This window comes from Coturnix japonica, chromosome 27 (assembly GCF_054131305.1).
Source record: "Coturnix japonica strain WE chromosome 27, WE-NBRP24, whole genome shotgun sequence".
Lineage (NCBI taxonomy): Eukaryota > Metazoa > Chordata > Aves > Galliformes > Phasianidae > Coturnix > Coturnix japonica.
In genome coordinates, this window is record NC_140689.1 from 8,352,587 (window position 1) to 8,367,078 (window position 14,492).

The 14,492-nt window shown below is 42.8% G+C and overlaps 1 long non-coding RNA gene across 1 annotated transcript in view; it reads right to left on the reverse strand.

Moving 5' to 3' along the window:
* Positions 1–1,056: 1,056 nt before the first annotated feature.
* The window catches only part of LOC146756513 (uncharacterized), a 51,818-nt gene continuing 38,382 nt past the window's right edge, over positions 1,057–14,492 (reverse strand). The window contains exon 5 of the long non-coding RNA XR_014937452.1: positions 1,057–1,343. This is a non-coding gene — a long non-coding RNA (uncharacterized LOC146756513). The remainder of the gene's footprint in view (positions 1,344–14,492) is intronic.

Consider the following 14,492-nt stretch of genomic DNA (forward strand, 5'->3'; position numbering starts at 1 on the left):
CAAAGGAGCAGAGGTTTGCCATTGCCCTCTCTTAAGCCCGTGGGGTTCGTGTCTGGAATGCAACAGTGGCAGCAGTTGCACGGCAGTAGGAAAAAGGGGAGAGAGCGTCAAGGATGGGGAAGCGTCAACAGCTGTGCCGATGTCAATACCAACACTCAATACCAACACTTTGTTTTTCAATTGTTTTCAATGTTAATTTATTGTTTGCAGTCTTTCTGTTTTCTATTTGAGGTTGAATTGGACGGTGATGACAAGGGTCCGTTGGGGCCAGTGTGTGTCCCAGGTGCTGCCTGGCCCCCGCCTCCTCAGCTGCCCCATGGGCTCTTCTATTGCTGCCGGCGGGGTGGCCACTTCTTTGATGGTGCTGAGGCCTTAAGAAGGGTTTTTAGCAAGACTAAAAGTTAAAAGCAAGACTAAAACGGAAAAGCAAGACTAAAAGGGAAAACCAGCAGTGAAAGGGAAAAGCAAGACTAAAAGGGAAAAGCAGCAGGGAAAGTGAAAAGCAGCAGTGAAAGGGAAAAGCAAGAATAAAAGGGAAAAGCAAGACTAAAAGGGAAAAGCAGCAGGGAAAGGGAAAAGCAAGACTAATAGGGAAAAGCAAAACTAAAAGGGAAAAGCAAGACTAAAAGGGAAAAGTAAGACTAAAAGGGAAAAGCAGCAGTGAAAGGGAATAGCAAGACTAAAAGGGAAAAGCAAGACTAAAAGGGAAAAGCAAGACTAAAAAGGAAAAGCAGCAGTGAAAGGGAAAAGACTAAAAGGGAAAAGCAGCAGTGAAAGGGAAAAGCAAGACTAAAAGGGAAAAGCAGCAGTGAAAGTGAAAAGAGTAAAAGGGAAAAGCAGCAGTGAAAGGGAAAAGCAAGACTAAAAGGGAAAAGCAGCAGTGAAAGGGAAAAGACTAAAAGGGAAAAGCAGCAGTGAAAGGGAAATGCAAGACTAATAGGTGTCACGGGTTACTTAGATCTACCTATGCCCGTGACACGGGAAGCCACCCCGTGGGCCCCCCCCGGGGCCTGGTAAGTAGGGGGAAAAGGCGAGTGGGATAAAACAGCAACAATCTAAGGAGGAAAAACTTATTTTACTAAATATGATATCGAAATACAAGATAACACAATATAATATAACTGAGGCTAACAAATCGAACGAAACAGAGAGAGAGAGTCCCCGAAAACTGAGAGTCCTACTATGAACTCTAGGCGACACGGCTGGAACGCATCCCACTCTCCGAGAAGTTCGAGAGAAGAAGGAGGGCACTCCAGCCTGAAAACGAGATTATATAGAGTCCTGGTCCCGTAACTTATTGTTACTCCTGTTGCTCTCTGGGATATGTAGTCTTCTTCTGTGGACTGCACATTCAAGAGAAGTATCCATACTTGATATTATGTTATGATGTGGAATACTGAAAGCAAAATTAGAAAATTACAAGACCATGATAGGGAAAAGCAGCAGTGAAAGGGAAAAGCAAGACTAAAAGGGAAAAGCAGCAGTGAAAGGGAAAAGCAAGGCTAAATGGGAAAAGTAGGACTAAAAGGGAAAAGCAAGAATAAAAGGGAAAAGCAGCAGTGAAAGGGAAAAGCAAGACTAAAAGTGAAAACAAGCAGTGAAAGGGAAAAGCAAGACTAAAAGGGAAAAGCAAGACTAAAAGGGAAAAGCAGCAGTGAAAGGGAAAACCAAGACTAAAAGGGAAAAGCAAGACTAAAAGGGAAAAGCAGCAGTGAAAGGGAAAAGCAAGACTCAAAAGGGAAAAGCAGCAGTGAAAGGGACAATCAAGACTAAAAGGGAAAAGCAAGACTAAAAGGGAAAAGCAAGACTAAAAGGGAAAATCAAGACTAATAGGGAAAAACAAGACTAAAAGGGAAAAGCAAGACTAAAAGGGAAAAGGAAGAATAAAACAGAAAAGAAAGACTAAAAGGGAAAAGCACCAGTGAAAGGGAAAAGGAAGACTAAAATGGAAAAGCAGCAGTTAAAGGGAAAAGCAGCAGTGAAAGGGAAAAGCAAGACTAAAAAAGAAAAGCAGCAGTGAAAGGGAAAAGCAAGACTAAAAGGGAAAAGCAAGACTAAAAGGGAAAAGCAAGACTAAAAGGGAAAAGCAAGACTAAAAGGGAAAAGAAGCAGGGAAAGGGAAAAGCAAGACTAAAATGGAAAAGCAGCAGGGAAAGGGAAAAGCAAGACTAAAAGGGAAAAGCAAAACTAAAAGTGAAAAGCAAGACTAAAAGGGAAAAGCAAGACAAAAAAGGACAAGCAAGACTAAAACGGAAAAGCAGCAGTTTAAGGGAAAAGCAAGACTAAAAGGGAAAAGCAAGACTGAAAGGGAATAGCAGCAGTGAAAGTAAGAAGCAGCAGTGAAAGGGAAAAGCAGCAGTGAAAAGGAAAAGCAGCAGTGAAAGAGAAAAACAAGACAAAAAGAAAAGCATCAGTGAAAGGGAAAATCAGCAGTGAAAGGGAAAAGGAAGACTAAAAGGGAAAAGCAGCAGTGAAAGGGAAAATCAGCAGTGACAGGGAAAAGGAAGACTAAAAGGGAAAAGCAGCAGTTAAAGGGAAAAGCAGCAGTGAAAGGGAAAAGCAAGACTAAAATGGAAAAGCAGCAGTGAATGGGAAAAGCAGCAGAGAAAGGGAAATGCAGCAGTGAAAGGGAAAAGCAAGACTAAAAGGGAAAAGCAAGACTAAAAGGGAAAAGCAAGACTAAAAGGGAAAAGAAGCAGGGAAAGGGAAAAGCAAGACTAAAATGGAAAAGCAGCAGGGAAAGGGAAAAGCAAGACTAAAAGGGAAAAGCAAAACTAAAAGTGAAAAGCAAGACTAAAAGGGAAAAGCAAGACAAAAAAGGACAAGCAAGACTAAAACGGAAAAGCAGCAGTTTAAGGGAAAAGCAAGACTAAAAGGGAAAAGCAAGACTGAAAGGGAAAAGCAGCAGTGAAAGGGAGAAGCAGCAGTGAAAGGGAAAAGGAGCAGTGAAAGAGAAAAACAAGACTAAAAAAGAAAAGCATCAGTGAAAGGGAAAATCAGCAGTGAAAGGGAAAAGGAAGAATAAAAGGGAAAAGCAGCAGTGAAAGGGAAAATCAGAAGTGACAGGGAAAAGGAAGACTAAAAGGGAAAAGCAGCAGTGAAAGGGAAAAGCAGCAGTGAAAGGGAAAATCAAGACTAAAAGGGAAAAGCAAGACTAAAAGGGAAAAGCAAGACTAAAAGGGAAAAGCAAGACTAAAAGGGAAAAGCAAGACTAAAAGGGAAAAGCAGCAGGGAAAGGGAAAAGCAAGACTAAAAGGAAAAGCAGCAGTGAATGGGAAAAGCAGCAGAGAAAGGGAAATGCAGCAGTGAAAGGGAAAAGCAAGACTAAAAGGGAAAAGGAAGACTAAAAGGGAAAAGCAGCAGTGAAAGGTAAAAGCAAGACTAAAAGGGAAAAGCACCAGTGAAAGGGAAAAGCAAGACTAAAATGGAAAAGCAGCAGTGAAAGGGAAAAGCAAGACTGAAAGGGAAAAGCAAGACTAAAAGGGAAAAGCAAGACTAAAAGGGAAAAGAAAGACAAAAAAGGAAATCAGCAAGATTAAAAGGGAAAAGCAGCAGTGAAAGGGAAAAGCAGCAGTGAAAGGGAAAAGCAGCAGTGAAAGGGAAAAGCAGCAGTGAAAGGGAAAAGCAAGAATAAAATGGAAAAGCAGCAGTGAAATGGAAAAGCAAGACTAAAAGGGAAAAGAAAGACTAAAAGGGAAAAGCAAGACTAAAAGGGAAAAGCAAATATAAAAGGGAAAAGCAAATATAAAAGGGAAAAGCAAGACTAAAAGGGAAAAGCAAGACTAAAAGGGAAGAGCAGCAGTGAAAGGGAAAAGCAAGACTAAAAGGGAAAAGCAGCAGTGAAAGGGAAAAGCAATACACAAAAGGGAAAAGCAGCAGTGAAAGGGACAATCAAGACTAAAAGGGAAAAGCAAGACTAAAAGGGAAAATCAAGACTAAAAGGGAAAAACAAGACTAAAAGGGAAAAGCAAGACTAAAAGGGAAAGGGAAGAATAAAACAGAAAAGGAAGACTAAAATGGAAAAGCAGCAGTGAAAGGGAAAAGCAAGACTAAAAGGGAAAAGCAAGACTAAAAGGGAAAAGCAAGAATAAAAGGGAAAAGCAAGACTAAAAGGTAAAAGCAAGACTAAGAGGGAAAAGCAGCAGTGAAAGGGAAAAGCAAGACTAAAAGGGAAAAGCAAGACTATAAGAGAAAAGCAGGACTAAAAGGGAAAAGCAGTAGTGAATGGGAAAAGCAGCAGTGAAAGGGAAAAGCAGCAGTGAAAGGGAAAAGCAAGAATAAAAGGGAAAAGCAAGACTAAAAGGGAAAAGCAAGACTATAAGAGAAAAGCAGGACTAAAAGGGAAAAGCAGTAGTGAATGGGAAAAGCAGCAGTGAAAGGGAAAAGCAGCAGTGAAAGGGAAAAGCAAGAATAAAAGGGAAAAGCAAGACTAAAAGGGAAAAGCAAGACAAAAAAGGACAAGCAAGATTAAAAGGGAAAAGCAGTAGTGAAAGGGAAAAGCAGCAGTGAAAGGGAAAAGCAGCAGTGAAAGGGGAAAGGAAGACTAAAAGGGAAAAGCTGCAGTGAAAGGGAAAAGCAGCAGTGAAAGGGAAAAGCAAGAATAAAATGGAAAAGCAGCAGTGAAAGGGAAAAGGAAGACTAAAAGGGAAATCAGCAGTGAAAGGGAAAAGCAGCAGTGAAAGGAAAAGGCAAGAATAAAATGGAAAAGCAGCAGTGAAAGGGAAAAGCAGCAGTGAAAGAGAAAAGCAAGACTAACAGGGAAAAGCAAGAAAAAAAGGGAAAAGCAAATATAAAAGGGAAAAGCAAGACTAAAAGGGAAAAGCAAGAATAAAAGGGAAAAGCAAGACTAAAAGGGAAAAGCAAGACTAAAAGGGAAAAACAGCAGTGAAAGGGAAATGCAGCAGTGAAAGGGAAAAGCAGCAGTGAAGAGGAAAAGCAGAAGTGAAAGGGAAGAGCAGCAGTGAAAGGGAAGAGCAGCAGTGAAAGGGAAGAACAGCAGTGAAGGGGAAGAGGAGCAGTGAATGGGAAAACAGCAGTGAAAGGGAAAAGAAGACTATAAGGGAATAGCAAGACTAAAAGGGAAAAGCAAGACTAAAAGGGAAAAGCACGAGTGAAAGGGAAAAGCAGCAGTGAAAGGGAAAAGCAGCAGTGAAAGGGAAAAGCAAGAATAAAAAGGAAAAGCAGCAGTGAAAGGGAAAAGCAGCAGTGAAAGGGAAAAGCAGCAGTGAAAGGGAAAAGCAAGACAAAAAGGGAAAATCAAGACTAAAAGGGAAAATCCAGACTAAAAGGGAAAAGCAGCAGAGAAAGGGAAAAGCAGCAGTGAAAGGGAAAAGCACCAGTGAAAGGGAAAAGCAGCAGTGAATGGGAAAAGCAGCAGAGAAAGGGAAAAGCAGCAGTGAATAAGAAGAGCTGCAGTGAAACGGAAAAGCAGCAGTGAAAGGGAAAAGCAAGACTAAAAGGGAAAAGCAAGACTAAAAGGGAAAAGCAAGACTAAATGGGAAAAGCAAGACTGAAAGAGAAAAGCAAGACTGAAAGGGATGAACAAGACAGAAAAAGAAAAGCCAGACTAAAAGGGAAAATCAGCAGGTAAAGGGAAAAGCAGCAGTGAAAGTGAAAAGTAGCAGTGAAAGGGAAAAGCAGCAGTGAAAGGGAAAAACAAGAATAAAAAGGAAAAGCTGCAGTGAAAGGGAAAAGCAGCAGTGAAAGGGAAAAGCAGGAATAAAAAGGAAAAGCACCAGTGAAAGGGAAGAGCTGAAGTGAAAGGGAAGAGCAGCAGTGAAAGGGAAAACCAGCAGTGAAAGGGAAGAGCAGAAGTGAAAGGGAAAAGTAGCAGGGAAAGGGAAAAGCAGCAGTGAAAAGGAAAAGCAGCAGTGAAAGGGAAAAACATAAAATAAAAGGGAAAAGCAAGACTAAAAGGGAATAGCAAGACTAAAATTGAAAAGGAAGACTAAAAGGGAAAAGCAGCAGTGAAAGGGAAAAGCAGCAGTGAAAGGGAGAAGTAAAACTAAAAGGGAAAAGCAGCAGTGAAAGGGAAAATCAGCAGTGAAAGAGAAAAGCAGCAATGAAAGGGAAGAGCAGCAATGAAAGGGAAAAGCAGCAGTGAAATGGAAAAACAGCAGTGAAAGGGAAAAGCAGCAGTGAAATAGAATATCAGCAGTGAAAGGGAAAAGCAGCAGTGAAAGGGAAGAGAAGCAATGAAGGGGAAGAGCAGCAGTGAAAGGGAAAAGCAGCAGTGAAAGGGAAAAGCAGCAGTGAAAGGGAAAAGCAAGACTAAAAGGGAAAATCCAGACTAAAAGGGAAAAGCAAGACTAAAAGGGAAAATCCAGACTAAAAGGGAAAAGCAAGAATAAAAGGGAAAAGCAATACTAAAAGGGAAAATCAGCAGTGAAATTGAAAAGCAGCAGTGAAAGGGGAAAGCAGCAGTGAAAGGGAGAAGCAAAACTAAAGAGGAAAAGCAGAAGTGAAAGGGAAAAGCAGCAGTGAAAGGGAAAAACAAGACTAACAGGGAAAAGCAGCAGTGAAAGGGAAAAGCAGAAGTGAAAGGGAAAAGCAGCAGTGAAAGGGAAAAGCAAGACTGAAAGGGAAAAGCAAGACAAAAAGAGAAAAGCAAGACTGAAAAAGAAAAGCAAGACTAAAAAGGAAAATCAGCAGTGAAAGGGAAAAGCAGCAGTGAAAGGGAAAAGCAACAGTGAAAGGGAAGAGCAGCAGTGAAAGGGAAAAGCAGCAGTAAAAGGGAAAAGCAGCAGTGAAAGGGAAAAGCAAGACTAAAATGGAAAAGCAGCAGTGAAAGGGTAAAGCAGCAGTGAAAGGGAAAAGGAAGACTAAAAGGAAAAAGCAAGACTAAAAGGGAAAAGCAGCAGTGAAAGGGTAAAGCAACAGTGAAAGGGACAAGCAGCACTAAAAGGGAAAAGCAGCAGTGAATGGGAAAAGCTGCAATGAAATGGAAAAGCAGCAGTGACAGAGAAGAGCAGCAGTGACAGAGAAGAGCAGCAGTGAAAGGGAAGAGAAGCAGTGAAGGGGAAGAGCAGCAGTGAAAGGGAAGAGCAGCAGTTAAAGGGAAAAGCAGGACTAAAAGGGAAAAGAAAGACTAAAAGGGAAAAGCAAGACAGAAAGGGAAAAGCAAGACTGAAAGGGAAAAGCAAGACTGAAATGGAAAAACAAGATTGAAAAAGAAAAGCAAGACTAAAAGGGAAAATCAGCAGTGAAAGGGAAAAGCAGCAGAGAAAGGGAATATCAGCAGTGAAAGGGAAAAGCAGCAGTGAAACGGTAAAGCAGCAGTGAAAGGGAAAAGCAAGAATAAAAAGGAAAAGCAGCAGTGAAAGGGAATACAGCAGGGGAAGGGAAAAGCAGCAGGGGAAGGGAAAAGCAGCAGTGAAAGGGAAAAGCAGCAGTGAAAGGGAAATGCAGAAATGAAAGGGAAGATTAGCAGTGAAAGGGAAGAGCAGCAGTGAAAGGGAAGAGCAGCAGTGAAAGGGAAGAGCAGCAGTGAATGGGAAAAACGGCAGTGAAAGGGAAAAGCAGGACTAAAAGGGAAAAGCACTAGTGAAAGAGAAAAGCAAGAATAAAAGGGAAAAGCAGCAGTGAAACAGAAAAGCAGTAGTGAAAGGGAAAAGCAAGACTAAAAGGGAACAGCAGCAGTGAATGGGAAAAGCAGCAGTGAATGGGAAAAGCAGCACAGAAAGGGAAAAGCAGCAGAGAAAGGGAAGTGCAGAAGGGAAAGGGAAGAGCAGCAGTGAAAGGGAAAAGCAGCAGTGAATGGGAAAAGTAGCAGAGAAAGGTAAAAGCAGCAGAGAAAGGGAAAAGCAGCAGTGAAAGGGAATATCAGCAGTGAAAGGGAAATGCAGAAATGAAAGGGAAGAGCAGCAGTGAAAGGGAAGAGCAGCAGTGAAAGGGTAGAGCAGCAGTGAAAGAGAAGAGCAGCAGTGAAAGGGAAGAGCAGCAGTGAAAGGGAAGAGCAGCAGTGAAAGGGAAGAGCAGCAGTGAAAGGGAAGAGCAGCAGTGAATGGGAAAAGCAGCAGTGAAAGGGAAAAGCAGCAGAGAAAGAGAAAAACAGCAGAGAAAGGGAAAAGTAGCAGTGAAAGGGAAAAGAAGGACTAAAAGGAAAAAGAAAGACTAAAAGGGAAATACAAGACTGAAAAAGAAAAGCAAGACTAAAAGGGTAAATCAGCAGTGAAAGGGAAGAGCAGCAGTGAAAGGGAAGAGCAACAGTGAAAGGGAAGAGCAGCAGTGAAAGGGAAGAGCAGCAGTGAATGGGAAAAGGAGCAGTGAAAGGGAAAAGCAAGAATAAAAGGGAAAAGCAGCAGAGAACGGGAAAAGCAGTAGTGAAAGGGAAGAGCAGTACTGAAAGGGAGAAGCAGCAGTGAATGGGAAAAGCAGCAGTGAATGGGAAAAGTAGCAAAGAAAGGGAAAAGCAGCAGAGAAAGGGAAGTGCAGAAGTGAAAGGGAAGAGCACCAGTGAAAGGGAAAAGCAGCAGTGAAAGGGAAAAGCAGCAGTGAAAGGAATATCAGCAGTGAAAGGGAAGAGCAGCTATGAAAGGGAAGAGCAGCAGTGAAAGGGAAAAGCAGCAGTGAAAGGGAAAACCAGCAGAGAAAGGGAAAAGCAGCAGAGAAAGGGAAAAGCAGCAGAGAAAGGGAAGTGCAGAGGTGAAAGGGAAGAGCAGTAGTGAAAGGGAAAAGCAGCAGTGAAAGGGAAAATTAGCAGTGAAAGGGAAAAGCAGGACTAAAAGGGAAAAGAAAGACTAAAAGGGAAAAGCAATACTGAAAAAGAAAAGCAAGACTAAAAGGGAAAATCAGCAGTGAAAGGGAAGAGCAGCAGTGAAAGGAAAGAGCAGCAGTGAATGGGAAAAGCAGCAGTGAATGGGAAAAGCAGCAGAGAATGGGAAAAGCAGCAGAGAAAGGGAAAAGCAGGAGTGAAAGGGAAGTGCAGAAGTGAAAGGGAAGAGCAGCAGTGAATAGAGAAAAGCAGCAGTGAATGGGAAAAGCAGGAGTGAAAGGGAAAAGTAGCAGAGAAAGGGAAAAGCAGCAGAGAAAGGGAAAAGCAGCAGAGAAAGGGAAGTGCAGAAGTGAAAGGGAAGAGCAGAAGTGAAAGGGAAAAGCAGCAGTGAAAGGGAAAAGCAGCAGTGAAAGGGAAAAGCAGCAGTGAAAGGGAATATCAGCAGTGAAAGGGAAATGCAGAAATGAAAGGGAAGAGTAGCAGTGAAGGGAAGAGCAGCAGTGAAAGGGAAGAGCAGCAGTGAAAGGGAAAAGCAGGACTAAAAGGGAAAAGCACTAGTGAAAGAGAAAAGCAAGAATAAAAGGGAAAAGCAGCAGAGAAAGGGAAAAGCAGTAGTGAAAGGGAAAAGCAGCAGAGAATGGGAAAAGCAGCAGAGAAAGGGAAGTGCAGAAGTGAAAGGGAAGAGCGGCAGTGAAAAGGAAAAGCAAGAGTAAAAGGGAAAAGCAGCAGTGAAAGGGTAAAGCAGCTGTGAAAGGAAAAAGCAGCAGTGAAAGGGAAAAGCAGCACTAAAAATAAAAAGCAGCAGTGAAAGGGAAATGCAGCAATGAAAGGGAAGACTAGCAGTGAAAGGGAAGAGCAGCAATGAAAGGGAAGAGCAGCAGTGAAAGGGAAGAGTAGCAGTGAAAGGGAAGAGTAGCAGTGAAAGGGAAGAGCAGCAGTGAATGGGAAAACCAGCAGAGAAAGGGAAAAGAAGCAGAGAAAGGGAAAAGACGCAGAGAAACAGAAAAGCAGCAGAGAAAGGGAAAAGCAGCAGTGAAAGGGAATATCAGCAGTGAAAGGGAAATGCAGAAATGAAAGGGAAGAGTAGCAGTGAAAGGGAAGAGCAGCAGTGAAAGGGTAGAGCAGCAGTGAATGGGAAAAGCAGCAGTGAAAGGGAAAAGCAGGACTAAAAAGGAAAAGCACAAGTGAAAGGCAAAAGCAAGACTAAAAGGGAAAAGCACGAGTGAAAGGGAAAATCAAGACTAAAAGGGAAAAGCAGCAGTGAATGGGAAAAGTAGCAGTGAAAGGGAAGAGCAGCAGTGAAAAGGAAAAGCAGCAGTGAAAGGGAAAAGCAAGACTGAAAAAGAAAAGCAAGACTAAAAGGGAAAATCAGCAGTGAAATTGAAAAGCAGCAGTGAAGGGGGAAAGAAGCAGTGAAAGGGAAGAGCAGCAGTGAAAGGGAAAAGCAGCAGTGAAAGGGAAAAGCAAGAATAAAAAGGAAAAGCAGCAGTGAAAGGGAAAAGCAGCAGTGAAAGGGAAAAGCAGCAGTGAAAGGGAAAAGCAGCAGTGAAAGGGAAAAGCAGCAGTGAAAGGGAAAAGCAGCAGTGAAAGGGAAAAACAAGAATAACAGGGAAAAGCAGCAGTGAAAGGGAAGAGCAGAAGTGAAAGGGAAAAGAAGCAGTGAAAGCAAAAAGCAGAGTGAACGGGAAAAGCAAGACTAAAAGGGAAAAGCAGCAGTGAAAGGGAAAAGCAGCAGTAAAAGGGAAAAGTAGCAGTGAAGGGAAAAGCAGCAGTGAAAGGGAAAAGCAAGACTAAAAGGGAAAAGCAAGACTAAAGGGAAAAGCAGCAGTGAAAGGGTAAAGCAGCTGTGAAAGGAAAAAGCAGCAGTGAAAGGGAAAAGCAGCACTAAAAGGAAAAAGCAGCAGTGAAAGGGAAATGCAGCAATGAAAGGGAAGAGCAGCAGTTAAAGGGAAAAGCAAGACTAAAAAAGAACAGCAGCAGTGAATGGGAAAAGCAGCAGTGAATGGGAAAAGCAGCAGAGAAAGGGAAAAGCAGCAGAGAAAGGGAAGTGCAGAAGTGAAAGGGAAGAGCAGCAGTGAAAGGGAAAAGCAGCAGTAAATGGGAAAAGCAGCAGTGAAAGAGAAGATCAGCAGTGAAGGGGAAGAGCAGCAGTGAAAGGTAAGAGCAGCAGTGAAAGGGAAGAGCAGCAGTGAAATGGAAGAGCAGCAGTGAAATGGAAAAGCAAGACTAAAAGGGAAAAGCAAGAATAAAAGGGAAAAGCAGCAGTGAAAGGGAAAAGCAGGACTAAAAGGGAAAAGCACTAGTGAAATGGAAAAAGCAAGTATAAAAGGGAAAAGCATCAGAGAAAGGGAAAAGCAGTAGTGAAAGGGAAAAGCAAGACTAAAAGGGAACAGCTGCAGTGAATAAAAAAAGCAGCAGTGAATGGGAAAAGCAGCAGAGAATGGGAAAAGCAGCAGAGAAAGGGAAAATCAGCAGTGAAAGGGAAAAGCAGCAGAGAAAGGGAATATCAGCAGTGAAAGGGAAAAGCAGCAGTGAAAGGGCAAAGCAGCAGAAAAAGGGAAAAGCAAGAATAAAAAGGAAAAGCAGCAGTGAAAGGGAATACAGCAGGGGAAGGGTAAAGCAGCAGGGGAAGGGAAAAGCAGCAGTGAAAGGGAAAAGCAGCAGTGAACGGGAAAAGCAGCAGTGAAAGGGAAAAGCAGGACTAAAAGGGAAAAGAAAGACTAAAAGGGAAATGCAAGAATAAAAGGGAAAAGCAGCAGTTAAAGGGAAAAGCAGCAGTGAAAGGCAAGAGCAGCAGTGAAAGGGAAGAGCAGCAGTGAAAGGGAAGAGCAGCAGTGAATGGGAAAAGCAGCAGTGAATGGGAAAAGCAGCAGTGAATGGGAAAAGCAGCAGAGAATGGGAAAAGCAGCAGAGAAAGGGAAAAGCAGCAGAGAAAGGGAACTGCAGCAGTGAAAGGGAAGATCAGCAGTGAAAGGGAAAAACAGCAGTGAAAAGGAAAAGCAAGACTAAAAAAGAAAAGCAAGACTGAAAAAGAAAAGCAAGAATAAAAGGGAAAAGCAGCAGTGAAAGGGAAAAACAAGACTAACAGGGAAAAGCAGCAGTGAAAGGGAAAAGCAGCAGTGAAAGGGAAAAGCAGCAGTGAAAGGGAATAGCAGCAGTGAAAGGGAAGAGCAGCAGTGAAAGGGAAGAGCAGCAGTGAATGGGAAAAGCAGCAGTGAAAGGAAAAAGCAGGACTAAAAGGGAAAAGAAAGACTAAAAGGGAAAAGCAAGAATAAAACGGAAAAGCACGAGTGAAAGTGAAAAGCAACAATAAAAGGGAACAGCAGCAGTGAATGGGAAAAGCAGCAGAGAAAGGGAAGTGCAGCAGTGAAAGGGGAGTCCAGCACTGAAAGGGAAAAGCAGCAGTGAAAGGGAAAAGCAGCAGTGAAAGGGAAGAGCAGAAGTTAAAGGGAAGAGCAGCAGTGAAAGCTAAAAGCAACAGTGAAAGGGAAAAGCAGCAGGAGAAGGGAAAAGCAGCAGGAGAAGGGAAAAGCAGCAAGGGAAGGGAAAAGCAGCAGTGAAAGGGAAAAGGAAGAATAAAAAGGAAAAGCAGCAGTGAAAGGGAAAAGCAGCAGTGAAAGGGAAAAGAAGCAGTGAAAGGGAAAAGCAGCAGTGAAAGGGAAAACAGCAGTGAAAGGGAAAAAGAAGACTGAAATGGAAAAGCAAGACTAAAAAGAAAAGCAAGACTGAAAAAGAAAAGCAAGACTAAAAGGGAAAATCAGCAGTGAAATTGAAAAGCAGCAGTGAAAGGGGAAAGAAGCAGTGAAAGGTAAGAGTAGCAGTGAAAGGGAAAAGCAGCACTAGAAGGAAAAAGCAGCAGTGAAAGGGAAATGCAGCAATGAAAGGGAAGAGCAGCAGTGAAAGGGAAGAGCAGCAGTGAAAGGGAAGAGCAGCAGTGAAAGGGAAGAGCAGCAGTGAAAGGGAAGAGTAGCAGTGAAAGGGAAGAGCAGCAGTGAATGGGAAAAGCAGCAGTAAAAGGGAAAAGCAGGACTAAAAGGGAAAAGAAAGACTAAAAGGGAAAAGCAAGACTAAAAGGGAAAAGCACTAGTGAAAGGGAAAAGCAAGAATAAAAGTGAAAAGCAGCAGAGAAAGGGAAAAGCAGTAGTGAAAGGGAAAAGCAAGACTAAAAGGGAACAGCAGCAGTGAATGGGAAAAGCAGCAGTGAATGGGAAAAGCAGCAGAGAAAGGGAAAAGCAGCAGTGAAAGGGAAAAGCAAGAATAAAAGGGAACAGCAGCAGTGAAAGGGAAAACCAGCAGTGAATGGGAAAAGTAGCAGTGAAAGGGAAAAGCAGCAGTGAAAGGGAAAATCAGCAGTGAAAGGGAAAAGAAAGACTAAAAGGGAAAAGCACGAGTGAAAGGGAAAAGCAAGACTAAAAAGGAAAAGCACGAGTGAAAGGGAAAAGCAGCAGTGAAAGGGAAAAGCAGCACTAAATGGAAAAAGCAGCACTGAAAGGGAAATGCTGCATTTAAAGGGAAGTGCAGCAGTGAAAGGCAAGAGCAGCAGTGAAAGGGAAGAGCAGCAGTGAATGGGAAGAGCAGCAGTGAAAGGGAAGAGCAGCAGTGAAAGGGAAGAGAAACAGTTAAAGGGAAAAGCAGGAATAAAAAGGAAAAGCACGAGTGAAAAGGGAAAAGCAAGACGAAAAGGGAAAAGCACGAGTGAAATGGAAAATCAAGACTAAAAGGGAAAAGCAGCAGAGAAAGGGAAAAGCAGGACTAAAAGGGAAAAGCAGCAGTGAATGGGAAAAGCGGCAGTGAATGGGAAAAGCAGCAGTGAATGGGGAAACCAGAAGAGAAAGGGAAAAGTAGCAGAGAAAGGAAAAGCAGATGAGAAAGGGCAGTGCAGAAGTGAAAGGGAAGAGCAGCAGTGAAAGGGAAAAGCAGCAGTGAAAGGGAAAAGCAGCAGTGAAAGGGAAGACCAGCAGTGAAAGGGAAGAGCAGCAGTGAATGGGAAAAGCAGCATTTAAAGGGAAAAGCAGGACTAAAATGGAAAAGAAAGAGTAAAAGGGAAAAGGAAGAAAAAAAGGGAAAAGCACTAGTGAAAGGGAAAAGCAAGACTAAAAGGGAACATCAGCAGTGAATGGGAAAAGCAGCAGTGAATGGGAAAAGCAGCAGAGAATGGGAAAAGTAGCAGAGAAAGGGAAGTGCATCAGTGAAAGGGAAGTGCAGCAGTGAAAGGGAAGTGCAGCAGTGAAAGGGAAGAGCAGCAGTGAATGGGAAAAGCTAGACTAAAAGGAAAAGCAAGACTGAAAAAGAAAAGCAAGACTAAAAGGGAAAATCAGCAGTGAAAGGGAAAAGCAGCAGTGAAAGGGAATATCAGCAGTGAAAGGGAAAAGCAGCAGTGAAAAAGAAGAGCAGCAGTGAAAGGGAAAAGCAGCAGTGCAAGGGAAAAGCAGCAGGGGAAGGGAAAATCAGCAGGGGAAGGGAAAAGCAGCAGTGAAAGTGTAAAGCAGCAGTGAAAGGGAAAAGCAAGAATAAAAAGGAAAAGCAGCAGTGAAAGGGAAAAGCAGCAGTGAAAGGGAAAAGCAGCAGTTAAAAAGAAGAGCAGCAGTGAAAGGGAAGAGCAGCAGTGAAAGGGAAGAACAGCAGTGAATGGGAAAAGCAGTACTAAAAGGGAAAAGAAAGACTAAAAGGGAAAAGCAAGACTAAAAGGGAAAAGCACTAGTGAAAGGGAAAAGCAAGAATAAAAGTGAAAAGCTGCAGAGAAAGGGAAAAGCAGTAGTGAAAGGGAAAAGCAAGACTA